The sequence below is a fragment of the Lolium perenne genome, chromosome 6, assembly GCF_019359855.2.
Source record: "Lolium perenne isolate Kyuss_39 chromosome 6, Kyuss_2.0, whole genome shotgun sequence".
NCBI lineage: Eukaryota > Viridiplantae > Streptophyta > Magnoliopsida > Poales > Poaceae > Lolium > Lolium perenne.
Window position 1 is genome coordinate 226,438,708 of NC_067249.2, and position 24,688 is coordinate 226,463,395.

Here is a 24,688-nt window from a genome sequence, read left to right on the forward strand (position 1 = left end):
TCGGCAACTTGGGCGCTGGAGCCGCTTGCGCCGTCTGGCGCACTTGGGCGCTACACCGCATCCTCCTCTCATACGTGCAGCACCCTCAGTTGCCGCCCCAAGCTTTCTCTCATTTTCTTCTTCACTGATTTTGATTAGTTCCTCTGTTAACCATGCCAAAAAGGGGTATTCATCGAAAATTAGACCAACAAGGGGGCTTATTATCCAGGCATACAAAGAAGAGGGTTTATGATCGAAGGCACACGAATTGATCATCATCAAATCTCCAACATGAGGATTGTTTGCATTTTATTTTCCTTTTTTCCAGAATTGGAATTCACGAATTTTTCATTATTCGTTCTGTCAATGTAAATGTTGATAAGGATCGTGCCTAATTGGTTTAAAAAAATGTGGGTGATAGGAGGAAGAAGGGGATCCAGAAGAAGCATACAAAAGCATAACCCGATTCCAGTTTATGCAGAGCATGGATTTGGGGGGAATGCATAGAAAGAAAGGTAATGAGGTGGATTTTTATTTTTGAGTGGAGCATTTGTTTAGCTGCCCAGCATTCTTCTCATCTTATTGCATTTGGGACATCGCAGGAACATGAGAAGTCATGCACCTCATGCAGATTGGGGATAATTTAGCGATGACCGAGTGCCTTGTAGGAAGCTTTATCAAGCCACTGTAGAATTGATGATTTAAGCTGATTTTCTACAACTACTTCATGGTTAGTTGGAATTAATGATCTTAAATTATTTTCTCTGGATATTTCATGGACATACTGAATCAATGTTAATGGTGATTACGATGCCACTATTACCAAAAGATCTATTAATCCATGTCATTGTGATCATTGCATTTTACTTGTGGTTTACTGTTGAGATATTCGTAGTTTATTTTTCACATTCATGAGAGTCTTTGCAGCGATGAGCACAATAGCGGATGCTTCAGTGTCACTGAGCGCAGGAAGTGCATTTTCACTTTAGGTTGCAGACTTGTAGTTCCTTCTCTAGATTCATAGATTAATTACAACACAACATTTATCTATGTATTCCATTTCTTTTTTTTGTTCAAAACTGTAGTACTACACATGGCACTTATGCTACGCAGGCTCTGTTCCCTATGTCCTAATGGATTTTGCTTCCATTTCAGCGTTACTTTTTCAGTTACCCGTCTTAGATTATATTCTCACATTCTCGATTTCATGGATGGGTTGTAACTCTTGTATTCTTTTGTCATATTTCCAACTTTTTTTTTGAAGCACAAAATGAACTTGACAGATTCATGTGTTTCTTACTTTACAAATCATTCATATTTTTATAGATATTTTTCTTATATCGTAATTGTCGTAATCATGATTCACTTGGCAGAAACCTGTTCAGGTATGGCCAAAGAATTTAGGATCATAGAATGTAACACAAAAATGGTGATGAAGGAAAAGTAATTATGTATATATTGCATATTTTCCGTGTGAGAGAAGTAGCATCTTAATATCATCCTCGGAAAATAGCTAGATAAGTCTAGCGGTACCCCACTGCTGGACATGTAAGTCTGGATGATAAAACTTCTTCTACATGAATCTCAGTTCTTTTTATATTCACATAATTACATCTTTAATGCAGTGAGAATGAGAAGGAAAGCTAGAACATTTTGGTCAAGTGGTGATCCATATGCGTCAAATGAATAGGATAGTGTGCTAATTTTGCATTTGCATTCCTGATAGTTTATTGCGCCATACAAGATAAGAGTTCTAAGCATCAACTATGAATCTTGCTTGCACTGTCTAGAATTCTATCCTGCTGCTAGATCTTTGGCCATGATGCCTTACCTATTTATTAGTTCTATGAACTAAAGAAGCATAAATGTGTGGTTTTATCAAATGTTGTGGTGCCACAGGCTTGGCTTGCAACCCGCCTTTTATATATATTCCTTGAAATTATTCACAGGTGAGATTGCAATCTAAAGTTAGAAGGGTGGCCTGGCATCCAAGGTTTGCAATAGTAGTAGGATCTATATGACATCCAATTGTCCACATTTTTTTTTGTTATTTCAGGCTAGCTCTCGGATCGTTTGTTCCCAAGCGAACCTTGGTCATCACTCTGATGCCTTAACAACCTTCAGCAGCTCAGTATAAGGTACATGTTTGGATTGGTTTTGACTAGCTTCAGTTTTGGCTTCTGTCCGAGTATTTGGGTTTGGATCCGAGCGAATAGTACATTGGTATGTTTGCAACCCAGGAAGGGGATGGAGACGCCAAGTCTACCTTCCCTCACTCACAATAGCATATTAGATGGGAAATTTGCGATCGTTGAAAGTTTATGACAAAAGGGAGCATTCCATGGCCTGTAGCTTGCTGCTTTCCTAATCCGATTCCATTGTGTATCATGTCTCAACTCCATCTCCATTCCAGTTTCACTTACTGGCATGATTATTGCTCCATTTTTTCTACTACTATAGGTGATCAGCAAGCTTCTACTACTATAGGTGACAGAGGCAAAAATATATGTAGTGTCCCCCTAAATGTAGTAGTCTATTGTGTCCTTTTTGTCTTAGTTCTTGCACATGTGTCTTGCTTTGGGATTAGTAAAATCAGTGGTTCACTTCGTTCCATTCCTGTTTAGTGTTCGGGAGTTATGCTTTGCTCATTTCTGTTATGTATGGGAGAACGATCACAATAATTTGACCAGCAAATGAAACTGAGCTAAACTTTCTACAACCATATCAATAGAAATCCCAGTGCAAAGAACCGACAGCTATATGTCACAGGGAGACACAACCTCTAAGAAAGAAGTATCTTCTATACTTCGGCGCATCTCTGAACAATGATTCAAGATAGGGGCGCATCTCTGAACAATGATTCAAGATAGTCTGACTAACTAATAGTGTAACAATTATTCCTTTCTCAAATAAACAAATCATGTGAAGCAACATTGTGTTATCTTATTGTTCTTTTCTTGAATTTGTTAGCTTTGGTGTTTTCCTCAGGCTTCTGCACGGATCCCTCGGTTGTCTAAGTTCAATTGTTTGTTGATCATGATGCTCTGGTTGGTTGGCCTCTTAATGGGTGATGATTCTGGTGACGATGACGGTGCTCTTGAAAGGTCTTATATGAGCCGTGGTCTACAGTCCCACTTGTATGGGCCCAGTTCTTGGACCCCTCTCTTGCATGTTCGTTCTTCGAAGCATGATTGTTATGTTCCGTCTCCTGATGTCTATTTGCCTCATTTGTTTGATGTTGATCGCGCTGCCTCGGTTTATGATTTTCTGGTTTGAGGCTTCTTAGTTGCTTCTATTCTAGATTTTCCATTACGATTTATTTGTGTTGGTTACCCTTTGTTTATACTGCATTCAATAAATTTACTTTGGTTACTATTGAAAGGATCGTATGCCGCACCTAGAGGGGTGGGGGGTGAATAGGTGCTACCCAATTTTTAGTTCTTTTTTAATTTAGGCTTGACACAAAGGTAAATTCTCTAGATATGCAACTAAGTGAATTTACCTATATGACAAGGTAAGAAACTACGCAAGATATAGCTACACAATATAAGAGATAGAATAGGATAGAGGTAACCGAGAGTGGAGCACACGATGACACGGAGATGATTCCCGTAGTTCCCTTCCTTTGCAAGAAGGTACGTCTACGTTTGGAGGAGTGTGGTTGCTACGAAAGCCAAACCAACAGCCACGAAGGCTTCACTCAGATCTCCTGTGAGCAACGCCACGAAGGCCTAGCCCACTTCCACTAAGGGATTTCCTCGAGGCGGAAACCGGGCCTTTACAAGGTTCTTGGGGCACACATCCACAACCAAATTGGAGGCTCCCAAATCTGTAACAATACAACAATCAACAACAACACATAAACAACAATCAACTAGGGAACCAAATAGGAAAACTAGCAAGAGGGCCCTCAAACAAATGAGGGGGAAAAGTAAATCGCTTCGGTGAGGATGTAGATCGGTGTCTTCTCCTTCGAATCTCCAAAGATCAAGAGCTTTGGTTGGGGGAGGAAGGAGATCTTGCAAATCTTGTGTTCTTGAGGTGGCTCTAATGGTGATGAAGGCTTGGTAGATTTTTGTGCAATGATTGAGCAAGGAGCAAGGTAGAAGAAGGGGGGTATAAATACCCCTCTCCAAAATCCAGCCATTGGGGCTTCCGGAGGGCCGGATAATCCGGCCTAAGTAAGGGCCGGATAATCCGGCCCCCGGAAAATCCGGCCTTCGGGATAAAACCAGGTAAATGTCCGGCCAATTGTCCGGCCCCAGTCCGTAGCTCCTTTTCTTCAGGTCCTTAGCCATTTTCGAGGGCCCCGGATATTTTGGAAATATCATGCCCGGATAATCCGGCCCTGGGACAAAACCGGGCAAATATCCGGGCAAATGTCCGGCCCCTATCCAGAAGCATACTGAGCCACAATTCCTCAAGTCCTTAGCCGAAAAAAGGGGGCCGGATATTTTGGAAATATCCGGCCCGGATTATCCGGCCTGGTGATCCTTTTCAGCTTCTTTTTGACATGACTAACCACATCCATCACACATATAAATGTATCTATATAATTCCCGTACCACTTAGACAAACATTAGTATATCACATACATTGACATCAAACACACAACACATAATATGAGAGATGTTCTTTCAACTATATGTATATACTGTAATTCAGTGAGCCTGCTTTTGACTTAGTGGTTTCTTTCTTTCCCCTTATAGGATTTCCTATTGCTGTTAATTCCGTTGTTGTTGCGCATGTATGTTTGCTCTGGGAATCAAGCACTGCTGCTTGTGTGTATGATGCTGTTTTTTTTGTGCAAATGCTATTCCGGTGAGTTTTATAAAACACTTACCACATTATTTGTGAATTGTGTGCACATAGTAAGAGTTGATTATCTGAATTTTAATGCAGGGTACGTCCATGGTCCATTGCTTGCTCGTATCCGGGCTTCGCCACCACTAAATTGCACCGATTATCCAAATATACTTCAAACAACATGAATTTTTCATGTATTATGATAACACATTGTAAGAAAAATGGAGACTGTAGCAACGCACGGGCATTCAACTAGTCCAGATAAGAGGAGAGTACTGTAGTACTATTTAGGATGGAACGCTTGATGGCCTACCATGTCAAACCAGTCCGGCGTGACTTGCTCTGCCTCCGTAAAACGAGGGCCATATTTGCATGCTTCCATGGAACCGATCCGTAATAGGGGATCTCAACAAATTATGATTTGTTTCCTACTAAGTGCTTCCAACAATGATTCCAGATTTTAAGATGACTAATTAATAATCTTATAAATCTTGTGTGCAAGCACTTCAATTTGTTTTCTTATGATTTTAATATTATTTCATGTTACAAAACTAAATGTGAATTTGCTTCCATAGCAATGGGGACTTGCTTCTAATAATTTGTTTCCAACAAAATAAATGTTGAAAAATAATTATGATTTGTATTTCTAGCATGCATTTTTTTGCTTGATGACAGAAGTGTTCACCTTGAACAGTGGAAGCACCATTTTTTCAGTGTGGATTCCTTAGCAACACAACGCGCTTTAACACGAAGAAGTACTCCTTCTTGATAAATGGAAGCATCATCTTATATGGTGCTATAGGACATATCCATCACAAAACATTGTTCCATCCCTCATCAACAGAAACATGTATACTATGCTTTCCTAGTATTGTAGTGCTATGAAAACATCTTTTTTATGCAACGGGAACAAATTTCGGTCCGATGATAATATTTGCTTCACAAAAGGAATCTGTGGAAGCACAACATGAAGCATGATGTACTGAACAGATTAATTTGATTTAAACAATAAAAATAACAACGTTTGTACTAACAATAAAATAAAACGTTATTACAACAACACTTTGTGCACTTCTGCCTAACCAGGTCGAGACCACTCTACGGGCTGACCATGAACGATCCCACATGCGTAGCAATCTCCTCATCAACGGTGCACTCATCAATATTGCATCATATCTGACTATAAAACTGGTAGCAAGTCAAGCAGAATTGTGTCTATTGAATAGAAGCATCCGTTCATTATAGTGAAGCACGCTCTAGAAGTAACAAAGGTTTAAGCATCAGTTGCATAAACAAAGCACACATAGTTGAAGCACTTGCACATAGCGGCTGAAGCAAAATTATTGAACAATAAGAGCATCACACTGCTGGCGCAGAGCTATTGATGCCATCAGAGCCTATATAGCATACCCTGGAACTAGAGAATTTTTTATTTTGCAATTTGGCATGCTTCCGGACAAAGTTTGGGAACATAATTTTGTGATTGGAGTGATGTCACATGTCATCTCTATATTGGAAGCATAAGTTAGAAATCAAGCAAGCATGCTTGACAAGAAGTGAAAGCATACTTATTTGGATTAAAAAATCTTGCAGCAGCACATAAGCACATGTGAGAAACAAAAGGTGTATGCTTCATATTGGGTGCATCCAAACTCTTGTACGATAGCTAAATGAATGAGAAGCAAAAGAAGCAATGTTGGTCTCTTTACCAGATACATCAAATCAATTCTAGGCAGAACGGTCAGAATTCTTCAAAATTTTGATAAATACATGACACAAAACCATTTCATTGACACAAATTTACGCCCTAGCAGTATCTTCCTATCGAAGAAATTTTTTGCATACCAATTTATACAAAAATTTGCAGATTTTTTTTTTCTAATTCTAGCACACGCAAATTAAGGATGTGCACGAATGGTTGGTAGACTGCTGCAACTGCTGTGGTCGATCCGGAGATGTGTTTGTTGGATGTAGATGGACTGCAACCTAGTAAGACAGCCCTTGTAGCCTACAATTACTGAAATCTCAAACCCATCACGTTGGGAGCTTGGGGACAACCTTGGGGGACAAAGTTTAGTCCCACATTGCTAGTTGGGAGGGAGTTGGAGTGGTATATAAGGGCTGCTCTTCTAGTCCTTCCAACCGAGTGAGAAGAGAAGAAGCCCTTGCGCACTCCTCCTCCTCCGCTCGCCTCGCCACATTATGCTCCGCGTGACTCAAGTTCGAGACACCTTTTGGGAAGCCTAAAATTTTATCTCTCGAGAAAGTTCCTTTTGATGTGCTACTCTCTAGTCTTCCCCATCCCAGCGACTGCGTGCACGGCCGTCCAGGAGAGCAGGCCTCCGAAACCCCATCTATTGAGATCCTGCACCGGGAGGTGGGAGATAAGATTTTTGGGGAGCGTCTCGGCGCGACTACTCGCTGTTGTTCGAGTTCTTCTTCGCCGGTTCGGCTGCTTCCTCGACAAATTTGACTACACCATGGGTGACATTCACGATGGCCATGGTGGTGCTGCTGGCGAGACCTTTCCAGTCGCGATGTACGTGCTTTTCCCCTCTTACCTTGCACTGCTACTTGTTGCATGTTCAGATATGATGCATGTGCTTAATCTGATGTGTGTGGCTAAGTATGCTAGTGCATCTGTAATATTGCTTTTGGTAATTAAACTCACTCGGAAATTTCCTAATAATCTAACAATCCAAAAACCTTATATATATATATGCTTAGGCAATTTTCACCGTCTGGTTTTGCTGTTGCGCTCGAACCGAACCCGGTTACGGGTTCTCATTTCAAGAGATGGCAGACTAAGACCCTCTTGTGGCTCACTTCTATGGGGGTGCACCGAGTTGCGGAAGGTACTCCCAGAGGTCCGCTTAATCCTGATAAGGAAAAAATGTTCCGGGAGGCCACTGTAGTCTTTGTGGGTGCCATCCTAAGTGTGCTTGAAGATAAGTTGGTTGATGCTTATCTGCACATCTAAATAGGAAGGAACCGTGGGATGCACTGGACACTAAGTTCGGTGCTACCGATGTCGGAGGTGAACTATATGCTATGGAGCAGTTCAATGACTACAAAATGATTGAGAACCGATCTATAGTGGAACATGCTCACAAGATACAGATCATGGCAAAGTAACTTGAGCTCCTCAAGTGTGTGCTACCGGACAAGTTTGTCGCGGAATGCATTGTCGCTACGCTTCCCCCATCATGGATGAACTTTGCCACTTCTGTAAAACATCAGAGGCATGATTTCTCTGTTGAGAATATCATTGACTCTCTAGATGTCGAGGAGAAGGAGAGGGCAAAAGACAAACGCACTGGAGGAACTAAGGAACGTTCTGCTGCCAATATGGTGTACAAAAATGCCCACAAGTTCATGGGAAAGAACAAGGGTGTCTCCCAGACTAACAACTTCAAGAAGAAGGGGAAAACAGAGAAGAAAGATCCTTGCTGGGTGTGTGGCGAGACGGGCCATTGGGCTTATCGTTGTCCAGAACGCAAAGGAAAGAAAGTTCAGGCTGGACAGAACTCAAATTCTATCAATATGGTCATTGGAAACACAGAGAAATGAACTACAGGGTAAGGTAACTTATTATCTACTGTTATTTTGGTGTTTCAGCCCACAAAATGGTGGGTTGATATGGGTGCCAATGTTCATGTGTGCTTACATCTCCATGTTTACCTCTTATCAGGCCCGAGGTTCCTCAGTAATGATGGGGAATGGGTTACATGCTACTATTCTTCGTGTTGTCACGGTCGATCTGAAGTTTACTTCGGGAAAGATCATGCAATTGAAGAACGTGTTGCATGTCCCTTCTATCAAGAAGAATCTCTTTAGTGGCCCCCGTCTTATGAAAGATGGGTTTAAGTCGGTGTTTGAGTCCAATAAAGTTGTACCGTCTAAATATGGAACTTTTGTTGGAAAGGGCTATGAATGTGAGGGAATGTTTTGCTTCTCTCTACAAGACTTCTGTGATAATGTTGTGAACCATGTAAGCACCAATGTTAATGAGACTAATGTTTGGCATTCATGACTTTTTCATGTTAATTTCGGTTGTATGTCGCGGCTTGCTGACATGAGTTTAATTCCGAAATTCACCTTTGTCAAAGGCTCTAAGTGTCATGCTTATGTGCAAGCAAAGCAGCCCCGTAAGCCTCACAATCCTGCGAAGGAAAGAAATTTGGCACCACTAGAGCTCATACATTCAGATCTATGAGATGAATGGTGAGTTGTGATGGTGCTGCCGTGGAGGTTGGCAATCATGTTCGGGAACCCAAAGAGGAAGGCGTGATGAGCACAACACCAAGTTTTCCCTCAGTAAGAAATCAAGGTTTAATCGATCAGTAGGAGAAATGCATGACTTTTGAATGTGTTGCTAGCCGACTAGTGGCAGGGCGCACTACTATCATGAGCAACAACGTGGAACCTGCACACAACACAACCAAAATACTTTGCCCCAACTTACAGTGATGTTGTCAATCTCACCGGTTTTATTGAACACAAAGAATTAAATGTACCAAATGGAAGGAGATGTTTGCAGTAATTAAAGAGAACAGAGCTTGCAGTAAGTAAATAGAGCAGGATTGCAGTGGATGAATTTATTAGTGTAAAGGAAAGGATCGAGGTCCACAGTTCACTAGAGGTGTCTCTCCATAAAGATAAATAACATGCTGGGTGAACAAATTACAGCTAGTCAATTGACATAATATCGATCATACATGACAAGATGATTACTATGAGATTCGTTTGGGCATTACAACATAATACATAGACCGTAATCCAACTGCGTCTATGACTAAAAATCCACCTTCCGATTATCGTCCGAACCCCCTTTCAGTATTAAGTTGCAAGCAACAAATAATTGCATTAAGCATTGTGTGTAATGTAAACAATAGAATTACCCTCGTATAAAATATTGTTGTTTTCTCCCTAGTAGCAACATCACATCTACAATCTTAGAAGTTATTGTCACTCTTCTAGAAAAAGTAGGGGCATGAACCCACTATCGAGCATAAATACTCCCTCTTGGAGTCACAAGTATCTACTTGGCCAGAGTATATACTAGCAACGGAGAGCATCCAAGATCACAAATAACATATGACATGAATATATAAGCGAGCTCAATATAGTATTCAATATTCATCGGATCCCAGCAAACACAACATGTAGCATTACATAATGATGATCTTGATCATGTAGGGAAGCTCACAAGATCTAAACATGAGGCACAAATTGGAGAAGACAACCATCCAGCTACTGTTATGGACCCATAGTCCAGGGATGAACTACTCACGCATCACTTCGGAGGCGGGCATGGTGGTGTAGATGCCTCCGACGATTACTTCCCCCTCCGGCAGGGTGCCAGGAAGAACTTCAGAACCCTCCCGAGATGGGTTCTGCGATGGCGGCTGCGACGGAACTTTTCGTGGATGGAGACTCGGATGCCTAGGGTTTTCCCGAGATCGCGAATAAATAGGTGGAGGGGCGATGTCGGTGGAGACCAGGGTGGCCCACACCATCCCTAGGCGCGGTCCAGGGGGAGGCCGCGCCTAGGGCTGGCGTGGCCACCCTGCTGCCCCCTTCGACTCCCCTCTTGACTCAGTCTTCTTTACATAGAAATATTGACTTTGGCTTTTGTTTCGTCCAATTCCGAGAATATTTTCTGTACAACTTTTTTGAAACCAAAAACAACAGGGAATTGACACTGTGACATCTTGTAAATAGGTTAGTGCCGAAAAATGTATAAAAGTGCAACAAAGCATGAGCACAACATATATAAATTGGTGTAAAACAAGCATAGAGCATCAAAAATTATGGATACGTTTGAGACGTATCAAGCATCCCCAAGCTTAACTCCTGCTCGTCCTCGAGTAGGTAAGTGATAACAAAATAATTTTTGAGGTGACATGAAGCCAACACAATGTTGATCAAGCTTGTAAAGCATTGTGAACTGGGATCAAAGTACTCTAAACATAGGCATGATAGATATAATTCTAACAATAGAACTTTGCAACTATGTTATAATATGAGAAGTAACTGAAGCAAATGATCATGAATAATAGTGCATTGAAAGTAATTGTTGTTTATAAGCATAGATAAAACATAGCAAAGTGGTATTCAACATAAATGCTAGGACACCTTTAAAGTTCAGAGGGTTACTAGATACAAATAATTTAAGAACAAGCAATAGTCAAAATCATGAATCAATCAATAATAGTGTTGGGACTATGCACATTGCACTAAGAATGACAATTATTCTCTCTTAGTGGTGCATAAATTAAGAAGATGAAGACTCAACATGAAAGTAAAAGAAATACTCTTTGCAGAGTAAACAAGATTAACAAGTTTTATAAAGCTTCCATGGGCGAAGCACGCGTACACCATGGCTTTAGAACCCCAACCCGCAGATTCCAAACCCATCGAACACGCATGGCAGTGTTCACATGATCATGGGTTGATATAGTCGTCCATGCCCGCGGAGGTGTTTGTGCATATGCTGGTGAAGATTAATCTCCTCGGGGACAACGCATATGCGAATGTGGTGGGAAGACCTAGGATCTGCATCATGAGATTAACCGCTATGATACCATATAGAAATTATAGAACTTTAAATTTTATTATTGTATTTCCTGGACCCTCATAGGATAGATGTACGATGAGGCAGAAGATTTGGAGTGCAAGAAGTTACATAAATGTTTAATCTAATTACATTTTCTAATCCCTATTATACACGACTCTAACAGTGCTTAAATATAGCATATAGACAGCTTATTGTAGATTATGTGTCTTTAGCATTCTCTACGAGTGATATGAAGGTAAGTTCATCTTCACCGGTCCAACGCAAACGGACCAATGGATCCATTTGTGTTCGTACAAAAGAAGTTAGGGTAAAATTGTGGCCTAACAGACCACGCCAAACGGATTGGCCAATCCGCAGGGACCCATTCACCATTCAAATTTAGGTTAACAGTGCACTAACCTGTTCACGATGTTTGAAATAGTTGGCTAGTGTATCAATTTAATATGGCATGAGACGCAGGATACTCAATTTCAAACCGGAAATTCAATTCGGCTCCTGGATGCGTATGCTCCCTCCACCAAAAAATCATATTTTAAAATATCGAAAAATTTGGACAAAAAATTCTACATGTACATCTCCATAATATACGTGCGTTTATCAAGTTTCACGAAAAACTAATATTTTGTGTGGTCTATATAAAAAAGAGAAAATTTATCTTATGAAAAGCATTATTTTTAGCACTGACTTTTATCTTTTTTTACACACATCACATGATAAGTCGATTTTTTATGAAACGACTTTGTGATGTACGTGCTAACTTTTAGTTTCAATTTTTTTTTAAAATTTAAAATATATGTAAGATGCATTTCGAAATATAGGGAGCATATGCACCCATGTTTCAAAACACCGCTCCCATTTCAAACCCATTATTTACTCTACTTCAAATAATTGTGGCCTCCGATTACCCACGTTTAGTATCTTTTCGTTTGTCCAGGCTAGACGCGAAAATATATAACCTAGCTATTTCTAAAAGTTCAAACTCTTAAAATAGTTGGCTAGTGCAACAATTCAATACGACCTGTTTGTGGGGGACCCATTCATTACGTAAATTTAGGTTGGCAATACGTCGCCACAATAATAAGCGTGTACATGCATGTCCCCACTTTTTTACCCCAATGGTCGGCCCGACAATGCCACACAAGCCAGCACGCACCAACTCGTCCTATCCCTCCACAAACACAACGGGCGCGTTTGGTAGGCTGCATGCCCCTTGGCTCGCATCGGCCCAGCTTTTTTCGGCCCTTTGGTTTCCTGGTCGATGCCACGTTGTTGCAGGAACCGGTTCTCAAAGCACCCTCGGGCCAGGCCCTGGAGGAACGCCCGGTTCGGCCGTTTATAGTCAGCCACCCCCGTTTCCACAGAAGTGGAGAATGCGGCGTCCTTGCAGAGCCACCACGGGAGATGGCGGGAGCTCGCGCGGGATGACGAAATCTCGGCGCCATGAATTCGGTCACCGTGCTTGAATTTTCACCACCGTATATAGGGGCGGCTCTCTCACCGGCAAATCCAAATCCCCTATTTCCCCCCATTTCGAGCTCATCCAGCATCCCCGATCTAGCGACATGGCCGGCTCTACCTCACCCGCACGGTCGGCGAGGCCTGCGGCGGCGACGACGGCTATGGCGGCGGCTAGTGGCCGCGGAGGATGGTCGTCTTCTTCGTGTGCGTCGATGACTTCGGTTGTGGTAACCTTCTGCAAACCCTAGCCTTAGATCTAGATCTTATGGGTACACAACCGGGGTCTGAACGAATCCATTGTAGGACATTCCTTCGTCGCCGGTGGAGGTTTTGGAGGTTTTCCAGGTTCCATCTGACTCTACGACGGGGACGGTGGTGCTGCCCGCATCTTCCACTGGGACGGTGGTGCTGGCTACGTCTCCGTCAGGGTCCCCTACTTCCCCTACCTCGGTGCTGCGTGTGGCTCCTTTGACTGTAAGGACGATCTTACCTACCTCGATGTTCTTTGATGTGGTACTGGTAGTTCATAGATCTGCTAGTGCTTAAGGATTTCCATTTGGTAGTTCATTGATCTAGTAGTGTTTGTCATGTAGGCGATCATACCTTTGGGCTCCCCTGATCTGTCTGCGCCAAGTGTGAATGCTCAGCCATCTCTGATAGCAAGCAAACTAGCCATGGTTTGGAAACCTGAGCTATCAGAGTTTGTGATGAACCGGTTGGTTCAGCTCGTCCATAGCGGCGTCTGCTTCAACATGGGATTCAAGGAGGAGCAGATGAAGAAGGTAGCCGCGGATGTTTTTGCATTCGCCGGCGTACATGTCACCACTCTTCAGTTGTACAACCACATCAGAAATTGGAGGACGAAGTGGAGCGTCATCACGAAGATGAAATCCGATCGCATTCTGGACTATAGCGAAGCTGGTTGCTGCTTCTACGACGGTGATGAAGGGGCGGCGGACGAGTGCATCCAGGTACGAAGCCTCATTGAGCTCCTGCATAGATCTGAAAGTATATACATGTCAATGTAGTCCGCACTAACAGGTGTTCCTTGTCGATTGCAGCGGTACCCAAAGCACCGTCAGTACGTCGGCACCCCGATCACCAAGTACGCTCAGATGAAGACGATCTTCACTCCCCGGTTTGTCTGCAAGGCGCAACTCTTCCAGCCTAACTTGCTGGTCAGGGCTATCGACTTCATTGCAGATAATGAAGCCGAGTATGGCGCCTACCGTAAGCTGCAGCCACCAGAGAGGAGGAGCTGGCTTATGATCTGGCTCTGCAACCAGTTTCCTGCTTAGTGCTTCTGCTTCCTTCTCATGATCCAGTGATTTTGGGAGGTGATCTTGTGTCCCTCCATTAGCTAGGACTTGCTACAACCTGATCCCCGGTTTGTAATGATGAACTTGTTCGAGGTGGTATATACTAACCCCTCGTGACGAACCTGTGATGCATCACGAAGTAGTTGCTTCGTTCGTGATGCATCACCCACTAAGTACTAGTTTCTGTGTATTACCAACATCTTTTCTGATGAACAGAATCTCATGTGTGCTGTTATTCAGTACTGGGTAACCTCACCACTCAAAATGAAGGGGTTACCACATCACTGAGCTATCTGCAACCAAACATGCCGTGGGCTGCACGATATGTGAAGAATGGGCTGGAAACGGACAACCAAACGATAGGGCATGAGTTTGGCGCGCAAAAGGCCGCACATGCTACCAAACGACCCGCCAAAAGTGGACATGGCCCGTTCGCAACGTGCAATGCCCTCCATCTCGCTAGCGAAGGCCCGCAGGTTTTCGGCCCATGCAACAATGTTCAGGTTTTCGGCGCCCAACCGAACGCTCCCAACAATGTTGTTGCACCGTGGCCTTGCATGCCCCTCGTCATTGCCATCATCTTCTGTTGGGGCCGCCGCTCCCTAGAGGCCACAAATTGTGCCGACGTGCTCAAGCGCCCACCAACATCGATGACGCCTAGGAACTGTTCATGCATTTGGGCCGGCCGAGTTAGAGGTACGAAATCTGGTTCATTTTTCGGCCATTTACTTGTATGATATTGGCCATTTATTCATCCATGTTGCATGCAGATGGAGCTCACCAAAACGATCCAGTTCTTCTACCAGAACACAGAACATGATGGACACCTTGTCGAACGATGAGGACACCGTCTTCGGAACAGCTTATGATGGCCGCGGCCTCCTTATGCATGAGCAGACGACTTCTCTTCCGTTAGCAAACAGCTAGCGCACGTCTCTTTTATGAAAGTAGAGTACCACATCGATCGACGGCCACCAAACGGATCGACGCGATCACGCGATTTGTGATTTGTGCGATAAACAGATCGATGGTGCCTTGGGCTTTTTACGTATCTGCCCTTCCTCCCGTTGCTATAAGAGCGTCCTGGCCGCGGGGCAGGGCGGCTAACAGAGCGTGAACCATCTGCTGACTGAGGTAGTGAGGTACCGTCGCTTCCGGGCAATAGAGGAGAATTCTATGGTACTGTAGATTAGATCGTTCTCAGCCTGTTCTTGATTTGGGTTGTCTGTTTGACAGAATTCGTGGCTCGTCTTCGTGAAGGGGTTTTTTCTTTTTTTTGCCTCATCTGCTTTTCTCCCTTCTTCTTGGGATCTTTTGGCGAAGGAACCTCAGGCATTTGGAGGAAACCATTGCTTTTTTTCTTCTACAAATAAGCTGTCCCCAACCTTCTTTGTTCCCTGGATTTGATGATTTTGCAAAGTTTTTTTCTATGCACCATTCTTCCTGATTTCCTATACTTATCACTTTCTGCGAAGTAACTTGTTTCACTTTTGTGTGCAGCTTGGGTAGTTTGTCAGGTTCGACCAAAACCAGATTTTTTTTGAATGGAGGCAAAATATCTGGGTCATTAATTAATTGAGAAGAGAGTGTTTAGTTTTTAGGAGAAAATCGAGCGAAAACCTACAACAAAAAAAGGGTCAAGCCCACACAAACCACACACCCACACACCCACATCCAAGTCTAACAAAGACCTGAACAACATGACCATACTTACTCTTGCTAACACAAGCGACCACAAAGCGATACAGAGATATTGGAGGAAACCTATCAATCAGCTACAGATCCAAAGTAGGCAACAAGCCAACAACCAAGGTGACGTCAAAATCAGAAACCCACCAGAATCAGATTCGGTTGCTTAAGTAGTAAGTACACTCTGTTCTTAATGTTCTACTGCTTTAATGTTCGTAGGGATTGTTACATGCCTGAGTTTTTTTCATGTATCGATAGCAGGTCTGGTAATGTTTGTGTTAGATGCTCTTTATCCGTTTTTTTTTTTTTTTTGAGAACACAGTACAACGCAGACGCTCACAAACACGCACATACAAACACCCCTATGAACGCACGCACGCACACCCTACCCCTATGAGCACCTCCGAGGGACTGAGCCGGCATATCTTGAGGTTGACGAAGTCACCACTGGCGCCTCGCTGTTGACGGGCACGTCACCTACCACTGAAAGCATAGCGCCGGTTAAATTCTGGAATAAATCCAGGTAAATGCAAACACCCATGTCAAGTCTAGGACTTGAACCTGGGTGGGCTGGTTCCACCACAAGGGACCTAACCACCAGAGCCAAGCTCTGTTTGATTTAGTTGTGAAGTGGGCACTAACATTCATTTCTGCACAATTACTTTGCTAACCTAGTCATTTTATATGGGTTTTTTAGGATGCCTTGCAAGGTCGGGTGCCCCTAGCTGGATGAGATCAACAATGCCAAGACCTGCATCCCGTATCTCAACTTCTTCTACATCCGGGTCGTTTGCCTTTGTTCCAGTAAGTATAACTCCATTTTGTTTGGCATGGGAAGGTCTTCTATACGTAGCAAGTGTAGTCTTGCTCTTCTATATTTTTTCCCGATCGAAACCCAGATCATAAATGTTATTTAAGCCAAAAAAAAAAGGGTTCACTTATGTGACAGACATTATTATCGTCATAGCCACTGGCGGAGGTACAGCCAAGTCGGGGAGGGGGAAGCCCCCAGCCCATGAACAATTCCTGAAGAAATTGTACGGATTTGACCCATTTGCCCCCTACATTGGTCTAAAATCGTATTTCTTACACCATTCAATTTAATTTAACTAAATCCTCTTGTACTTATTTTCTATCAGTATCGCATTTAACATCCTCTTCGGCCTTAGCACGACTTATTGGATGGCATTTGTTACTAGGGGTCTACTTGGGTTACTTTGTGGGATATTAGGACCAATCAAGGTTATTTATTCACTGCATGGGTGACTGACATTAATTAAGAAAATTGTACTTTGTTGTTAAACTCTCATGGTTGTGTCTGCATTCTCCAGGCCTATGCTTGAGAAGTCTGCAGGAAAGAGCACCAAGCTCTAGGAATTTCTCTTGTAAGAATAGTTTATCTTTTTGTTTCTGTGTTTTGGGCTATCAGTTTATTCGTTCCAAGAAAGACTTAGTATTATCATGTTTATATCACTATAACTAGTGGTTTCTTTCTCCGGCATTATACTGTAGGTTACATCTTCGCGGGCAATAGCTTTTGTTGTTGGACCAGCCATCGGAGGAGTTCTTTCACAGGTCAGGACTACTCCACTTTCAGTAGAGTTATAACAATACATAACTATCCTTGCATAGTTAACATTCCATTTTGAGAAGTTTCTCAAACTAAGGGCAAGTTATACCTGGGAGCATGGAAAAGATGTTGCATGTGGTAGTCCAGTAAATCATTGATTTGATAATTCACTGAGAAGTTATAATTATCAGTAGCCATTGATTTAGAGCTTGATAATAGTAGAACATCTACTGGTTGCTACAAAAACGAAATTCTGGACCAATAGGAAAGAAGATTCATATCATGGCTCTTTAGGGATGCTTTACTCTGAGTGAGAGTTCACTAAGTTTATATTTAACCGTGCAAAATGATTACTGGAATTTTTGTTGGAAGGATGAACATAACTTCCCTTTGGAGTAATTAGTAATCATGTATGCTGACTACATTGTTGATTCTCTATCATGTATCAGCCTGCAAAGAAGTACCCCAATGTTTTCTCTCCTGAATCCCTATTTGGAAGGTAAATAGTCGTGCATACTGTTTCAATGATATAACTTTTTAATCATTTAGACCATAAGATAGCAGTTATTTACATGTAATTTTAGATTTCCATACTTCCTCCCTTGCTTTGGCATATCGGTTCTGGCGGCAGGAGCATGTGTGGCATGCCTTCGGCTTCCGGTATTCCCCTCGCCCCTGCACTATTTCCCTACAAATTCTCTCTCTCCCTTGTATTCCAGCTTGAATAATTTTTTCTTAGGAAACACTACACATGCACGTTGGTGCTGAAGTAATTGATGGAATAGAGTTACAAGCTATTGATATAACCCTGGAACAATCTCGATCAGGGAGATCAGCATCCACAAAGAGCTTGGTAAAGAACTGGCAGTTAATGTCAGCAATTATTGTCTACTGTATCTTCTCTCTCTATGATACAGCTTATTATGAGGTAAATTATATTTAGGTACATTTTCAGAAACATCGTAGTGTAAAAATGTGTTGGTATCTACCTTATCTATTCTATAGATCAGTGGCGGAGCTAGCCCAGAATTGGGGGGGGGGGGGGGGGGGGAACCTATCGTATGCAAAGTTTGGGGGGGCAAATGGCTCTATTTTCTTCTCATTTAGGTCCCTTAAAAAAATTCTTCAGAAATAATGCAAAGTCTGGGGGGGGGGGAGGGGGGCGGGGGGCGGTGGCCCCCTCTGACTTGCACATAGCTCCGCCAATGCTATAGATAACAATGAATTAGAGACCTCAAGCAAATTCACATGTTAATGTGTTTGTAAATTCCACCTTCAGATATTTTCAATCTGGGCTGTGAGCAGCAGAATATACCGAGGACTGAGTTTTACATCTCAGGATGTCGGTGTCGTTCTAGCTATCTCCGGTATGAGACTTTTCTTCAAATCGATAACATGTTCATGAATGAAACCAAAACATATTTAGCAATAGCATGACACCTTTTGTATTACATGTATAACTGGTTTTCAATACTAAATGCCCATCTTCGTTGTTTAGGTATTTCATGTATCAACTCCTTGTGAAGTATGCTGGGTCAATGAAGCCATTCCGTCTTGCAGCGGTATGTGAGAAGAACAGTTTATGTCGAGATACTTCTTTATATGGTCAACCTATTGTACAGTACCAAATTGCATATATGATTTTTCAGGTATTTTCTATAATTACCCTTGCAACATATCCATTCATGGAAAACCTATATGGTATGGAGCTCAAAGCACTCATCAACATAGATTCGCTTCTGAAAAATATTTTTGCGGTAAGTCCACTTCAGACGAAATTGTTAAGATAAAGTATGAATTAGGATTGTTCATTGGGGCATTGGTCAAAAATTGTAGTAGCCCATACAGTAACCAAGAAAATCTCACCTCACTACTAACGTCAGTTACCATCCCATACAAACATGTTGATCATCCACTAGAAGATCAATAATGTCTTCCTTTTAAAAGTAGTAATATTTTTAAAGTTTGTAAATTTAAATACTCGAGCTCCGCTGGTATAGATGAAATGAATTCAAATGTTAGATATCCTTATTTACCATCTGAAACGAAACGATGATTTAATAAATAATTTTTGCATGAACATATCCTTATGCATTTTCTTTATTTGAGTCACTTTTGCTGTGGTCTAACTTCTGTGTTGGAAACATTTACAGGGACAAGAACAAAGGGGTATTGCGAATGGCATCTTTGTGACTCTGATGTCGATGTTTAAAGCAATAGGTCCAGCAGCAGCAGGAATTTTGTAAGCCTAGTGCTACTTTTCTGTTACGAGTAGGAGCTTCTTTGGGTTTCTTGCTTCGGTAAAAGTGCATCCAAACCAATTGTCGCAGTTTTCTTTGCAGGTTTTCTTGGTCTCAAAAGAACATAACTGGGTTATTCTTACCAGGTAAACACATCACTTTTCCAACCCATGATAATTGCACATATATTGAAAGTTTTGCTTTAACCTGAATAGGAAATAGTAGTAGATATTATCAGATCAGATACCTTAATAAATCATGCGACTCCCTCCATATTATCAGGTCAAATATCTTAGTTTATGGTGCAATATGCAGGTGATCACATCCTTTTCTTGGCGCTGAATATGGTGGCAGTAATCGGGCTCTCGCTAACTTTCCTGCCATTTTTCCCGAATGAAACGAAATGATGATCCCGCACTTATCTACATTTGGAATGTCGACTGAATTCTCTAGCTTCCACCAAGTCAAGAAAATAATTTGTTCTGTCATCGGCGAACTTATTAATGGATCTTGTTGGCTCTGTCTTAGGCGAACTTATTATTGGATCTTGAACTGGCGGAAGCCAGCAGAGAATTCAATCGACCTTCCAAATGTAGATAAGTGTGGGATCATCGTTTAGTTTGCCTGATTTGCTTCTATATGTATCAACACTGCTCTTTTTTGTAAAAGCGTTAAAGCTGTATTTATCCATACTTGTAGACTATGATGGCTTGTATTTAAAGACAGAGAGAGTATATCCCATGATGTTGTAAAGAGTATCAAGCTGTATTTGGGATAAATACTTTCGTATGGTAGTATATGAGACATTGATGTAAGGGATTTCTATTTTTAGTGCCCCTTCTTTGTTAGTTGTACTCACTTTCCCCATCCATTAAATTTTTCCTCGCTTTTGCCCAAGCTCTTGTCTCATACTCTCACAAATGAACGGACAAAGGGTCAAAGGCCTTGGCCATCACCTCGACCGTCACCATGACCGTAACATGCTGGAGAGTGGGGCCTCGTTGTGCCGGGTCCGGTAGTGAAAGAGCATGCTCTATCCCTAGTATTTTGGGTGTTTGATAACAATACTTGAATTATAATTTTACCATATGTGCTCAAGTGTGTAGGAATCATCTATTTTGATCTTGTACCTGGTGCATTTGTATTGGGTATATGATCTTTACTCTTGGTGGAAGATGACATATGAGGAGAAAGCTATTTTGTTGATGGTTTGAAAGGAAAGAAGAGGAAATCTCTCTAGGCCGGAAGTTCTGGCCCCCACGCGGCCGGAAGTTCCGTCCACAAAGCCCCAAGGAATTCAAAGGCAAAAAGGCCAGGCTGGACATTTGGCCTGAAGTTTGGGGCCGGATGGAGTTTCCATCCACCCACTTCATGTGCGTCAGCCAAGTCGACCTTCTTGGCCGGAAGTTGCCCCGTAAGTTTGTGGCTGGATGTGATTTACATCCGCCCACCCTAAATCGGCTAAGGACCAGGATTTGCACGCTACCGAATCTGGCATGGAAGTTATCTTCCTCCGGCCCCAAATATCCAGGCGGGCCGGAAGTTCCGCCCCTGGCGCAGTTGAAGAGAAGGCCGAATATTCCAGAGGGGGGGGGGGGGGGACTTCCGGGGTAAATAAACCCGGAACTTCCGCCCCCTCTGGGGCTGCAACGGCTACAAGCCTCGTACTGGCTATAAAGGGGGGGGGGTGTTTTTCTTCATCATTTCATATCTGAGATACACGATACTTTCTCTCTCCTCCATTGTTATTGAGCTCAAATCGAGTGGATCTCCCTCCCTAGCCAACCAAATCCCTCCAAACTCGGGGAATCGAAGGAGGAGAGCTAGATCTACCTATCTACCCAAGTAATTTGGTGTTCCCCATACTTTTCCTTTGTGGACTTGGAAACCCTAGATCTTCTTAGTGGGGTTCCTTGTAGTTTGAAGAGCATATCATCCTAGATCTTGTTGTGAATAGTTCTTGATGTTGTTGGGAGCCTCCGACCATTGTGGAGCTCGCCCCAACCTTATGTGAAGGAATCACCGCCTCAACCGGCCTTGATAGTGGAGAAGTGAATAATCCTGCTTTGTGGGGTGTTCACGAGGAATAAGGTGATGCATTTGTGGCTGTTTGCACCTTTGTGGTCCACACCTCCTCAACGTAGACGTACCTTCTTTGGTGGAGGGACTACGGTAAACACATCGTGTGTCGTCTCCACTACCGTTCCCCTGTTGTTTCGGTTCCTTTATAGTTGATCTTTACATGTTCTACTTGGTTTTGTGTGCATTGCGTCATTGTAGGAACACTTTACCTTTGAAAGCAACCACCTTTACATTCCGGCTTCCACATAAAAAATGAAAAAGACTAAAAGGTAGTGACACCTCTGATCCATGGTCTCTCACCCGAAGCATTTAACCGTTACCAGCTGACTAGTGGGCCGCTTAATAAAGGGACGGTTATGCCACTGCAACCAATGACAGGTAGGGACGGTGCATGCGTGGGTATGAGAGGATCTTGAGAAAGATCTCCACATCGATTACACGAGCGGCTTGCGACGATGACGAGATGCGAGAGACTACCACGAAGCACCATAGAAAACGAGACCAGGTGTGTTACATAGATGCGAAAGGGCCGCAATCGACGACACCAAGAAGAGGACAAACGGCGGTGGACATCAATGACAACCTCCACTCTTCTGGGACGATGTCGGAGACGAATGCGAGCAATGCAAAGAGAACTAGTATCTTTCCGTTCTTGTGTGGACATATGGGTGCTACGGAAGTGTGGTGGCGCAAGAAAAGAGCGCGAGGTGGTATGTGCATTCAACTAGAGCCGGGGCGTGTCCACGGTGCTCCGCAAGGGCGTCGGCTAGCTAGCTTTTGGGTGGCGACGGTGTGTTGCGACTACCACGAAGCACCATAGGAAGCGAGACCAGGTGCGTTAGATAGATAGGAGAGGGCCACGTTCGACGTTACCAAGAAGTGGAGAAACGGTGGAGGACAGCGACGACAACCTCCACTCTTCTATGAAAGTGTCGGAGACGAATGCGGGCAATGGAGAGAGAACTAGTGTATCTCTGTTCTGGAGTGGAATATGGGTGATAAGGGAGCGCGGTGGCGCAAGGAAAAAGCGCAAGGTGGTCTGTGCATTCAAATACAGCCGGGGCATGTCCACTGTGCTCTAGGAGGGCGTCAGCTAGCTAGCTTTTGGGCGACGACGGTATCGAGATGCGAGCAACTATCACAAAGCATCATAGAAAGCGAGACCAGGTGCTTTAGATAGATAGGAAAGGGCCACGTTCGACGGTACGAAAAAGAGGAGAAACGGTGGTTGACATCTACGACAACCTCCAGTTTTCTGTGACGGAGTCGGAGAAGAATGCAAGCAATGGAGAGAGGGCTAGGAGTGGCTGGCCGGAGGGGTGCCAATGCACCGATCATGCAATAAGTGGCATTTGATCATATTGTTTACTTAGCGTTTCTAAAACATTGGTCCAAGGTAGATAAAGTGAGTTGGCATTTGTTCTCATTTTATTCAAACTAGAGAATAGAAATAAAAAAAATTAAATATATATTAGAGTTATTGGATTCACTAGATGCATGTGATAGATATTTGACTCTAGTGAACTAGAAGCCACTACACTCTAATAGTTTTCATCATCTCATAATCTTTTCGCACCCCAAACCCTTTGTTTACCCATCAAGTTTTAACTTAAGAAATTAGGATCAGGATATTCTCGAACAACTTCAAATTCTTCATGCTCAGAATTGTGCGTAACCGGAGACACGGCTAAATACTTAGTCTTAACACTCTCGAGAGATTTGTGCACTTTACCCACACGACTCGGCTATTCCTTCATTCATACTACTTGGCATGGAAGAGACAAAGATGAGACAAGACTTTTCATAAGCAATTCGTCGGACCAGCAAGGACGCGCTCTATTCTACAACGCTACCACCTTGTGTTCGTCTAGCTAAGTTCTCGCAACTTAGTTGGTCAAAGAAGATCCCATACTGACTGGAAGCTTCTCAACTCGAACGTCTCCAATCTCTTTGTTCCTGGACGGCGATGCACACTAATGTCTTCACTCCGCTCACTTATCATACCAATCTACCTAGGCGACTCATTAACTTAGTTGTTTTTTAGTATCTTAATTTTTTTCATTACTTAGTAACACACGTGAAATCCTAGCCACGAAATCTAAAGCACAATTAAGCATTCTACATTTACGGTATTTCTTCTAACAAGATAAACAAGGATATCCTAGATAGGGCATAGCATAGCATAAACCATAAAAATAAATCCTATCATGCCTACTACCAAAAACAATAGTGCATAGTAAAACAGTAGGACTTTATGAAGTGAAACCTGCCTTTGTAGGAAGAGGGGGCGGTGCACTCTTCGCAGCAACAACTATTGTAATCACAAACAACACACTCTACATCGTATAACAACACTCAATCAAAATCTATACACTCACAAAATATACTATGAGTGCAAATATATATGAGTGCATGGATGCAACTGTAGAACGATAGAGGGAGAGAGATTGGCGGAATATGTTGGATGTTGTATTGAGCCTCTCGAGCGAGTATATATAGGGGTACAAGTCTTGGGAGCCAAGAAGGCTATCCTAGAGATAAGGTAGGAGATGATTACAAATCATATACTACCAAATACACATATACCAAATATATCTTTAACACTCCCCCGCAGTCGTAGCGGTAGTGACGTGAACAATGAAAGCGTCGTGGATGGTCAGACTGGAGGGAAACCGAAGGTATGAACCAACGGGATGAAACTCCGCCGCAGTCGTAGCGGGAGCGTCGTGGACGATGTCGCATCGCGGATGCTTGGACTGTAGAGGAAGTCGAGGTGCTCGTGCGAGGTGGTAGCCCTTGTGCCGATGTCGAGCTAGCCGAAAGCGTGGGTGTTGCAACCTTGGTCGGGGTAGCCGCGCGAGGGGATGCCGTGGTCGATGTCGTGGTCGGGTGCCGGTGTCGATGTAGCCGCAGGCAAGGTGGTGTGCGAGGAGAGTGACGGAGACGCGCCGACGCAGTCGTGGAG

The 24,688-nt window shown here is 43.0% G+C and overlaps 1 pseudogene; it reads left to right on the forward strand.

Annotated features, from left to right (window-relative positions):
* Positions 1–16,950: 16,950 nt before the first annotated feature.
* Positions 16,951–20,428, forward strand: LOC127309282 (protein ZINC INDUCED FACILITATOR 1-like; annotated as a pseudogene).
* The last annotated feature ends 4,260 nt before the right edge of the window (positions 20,429–24,688 follow it).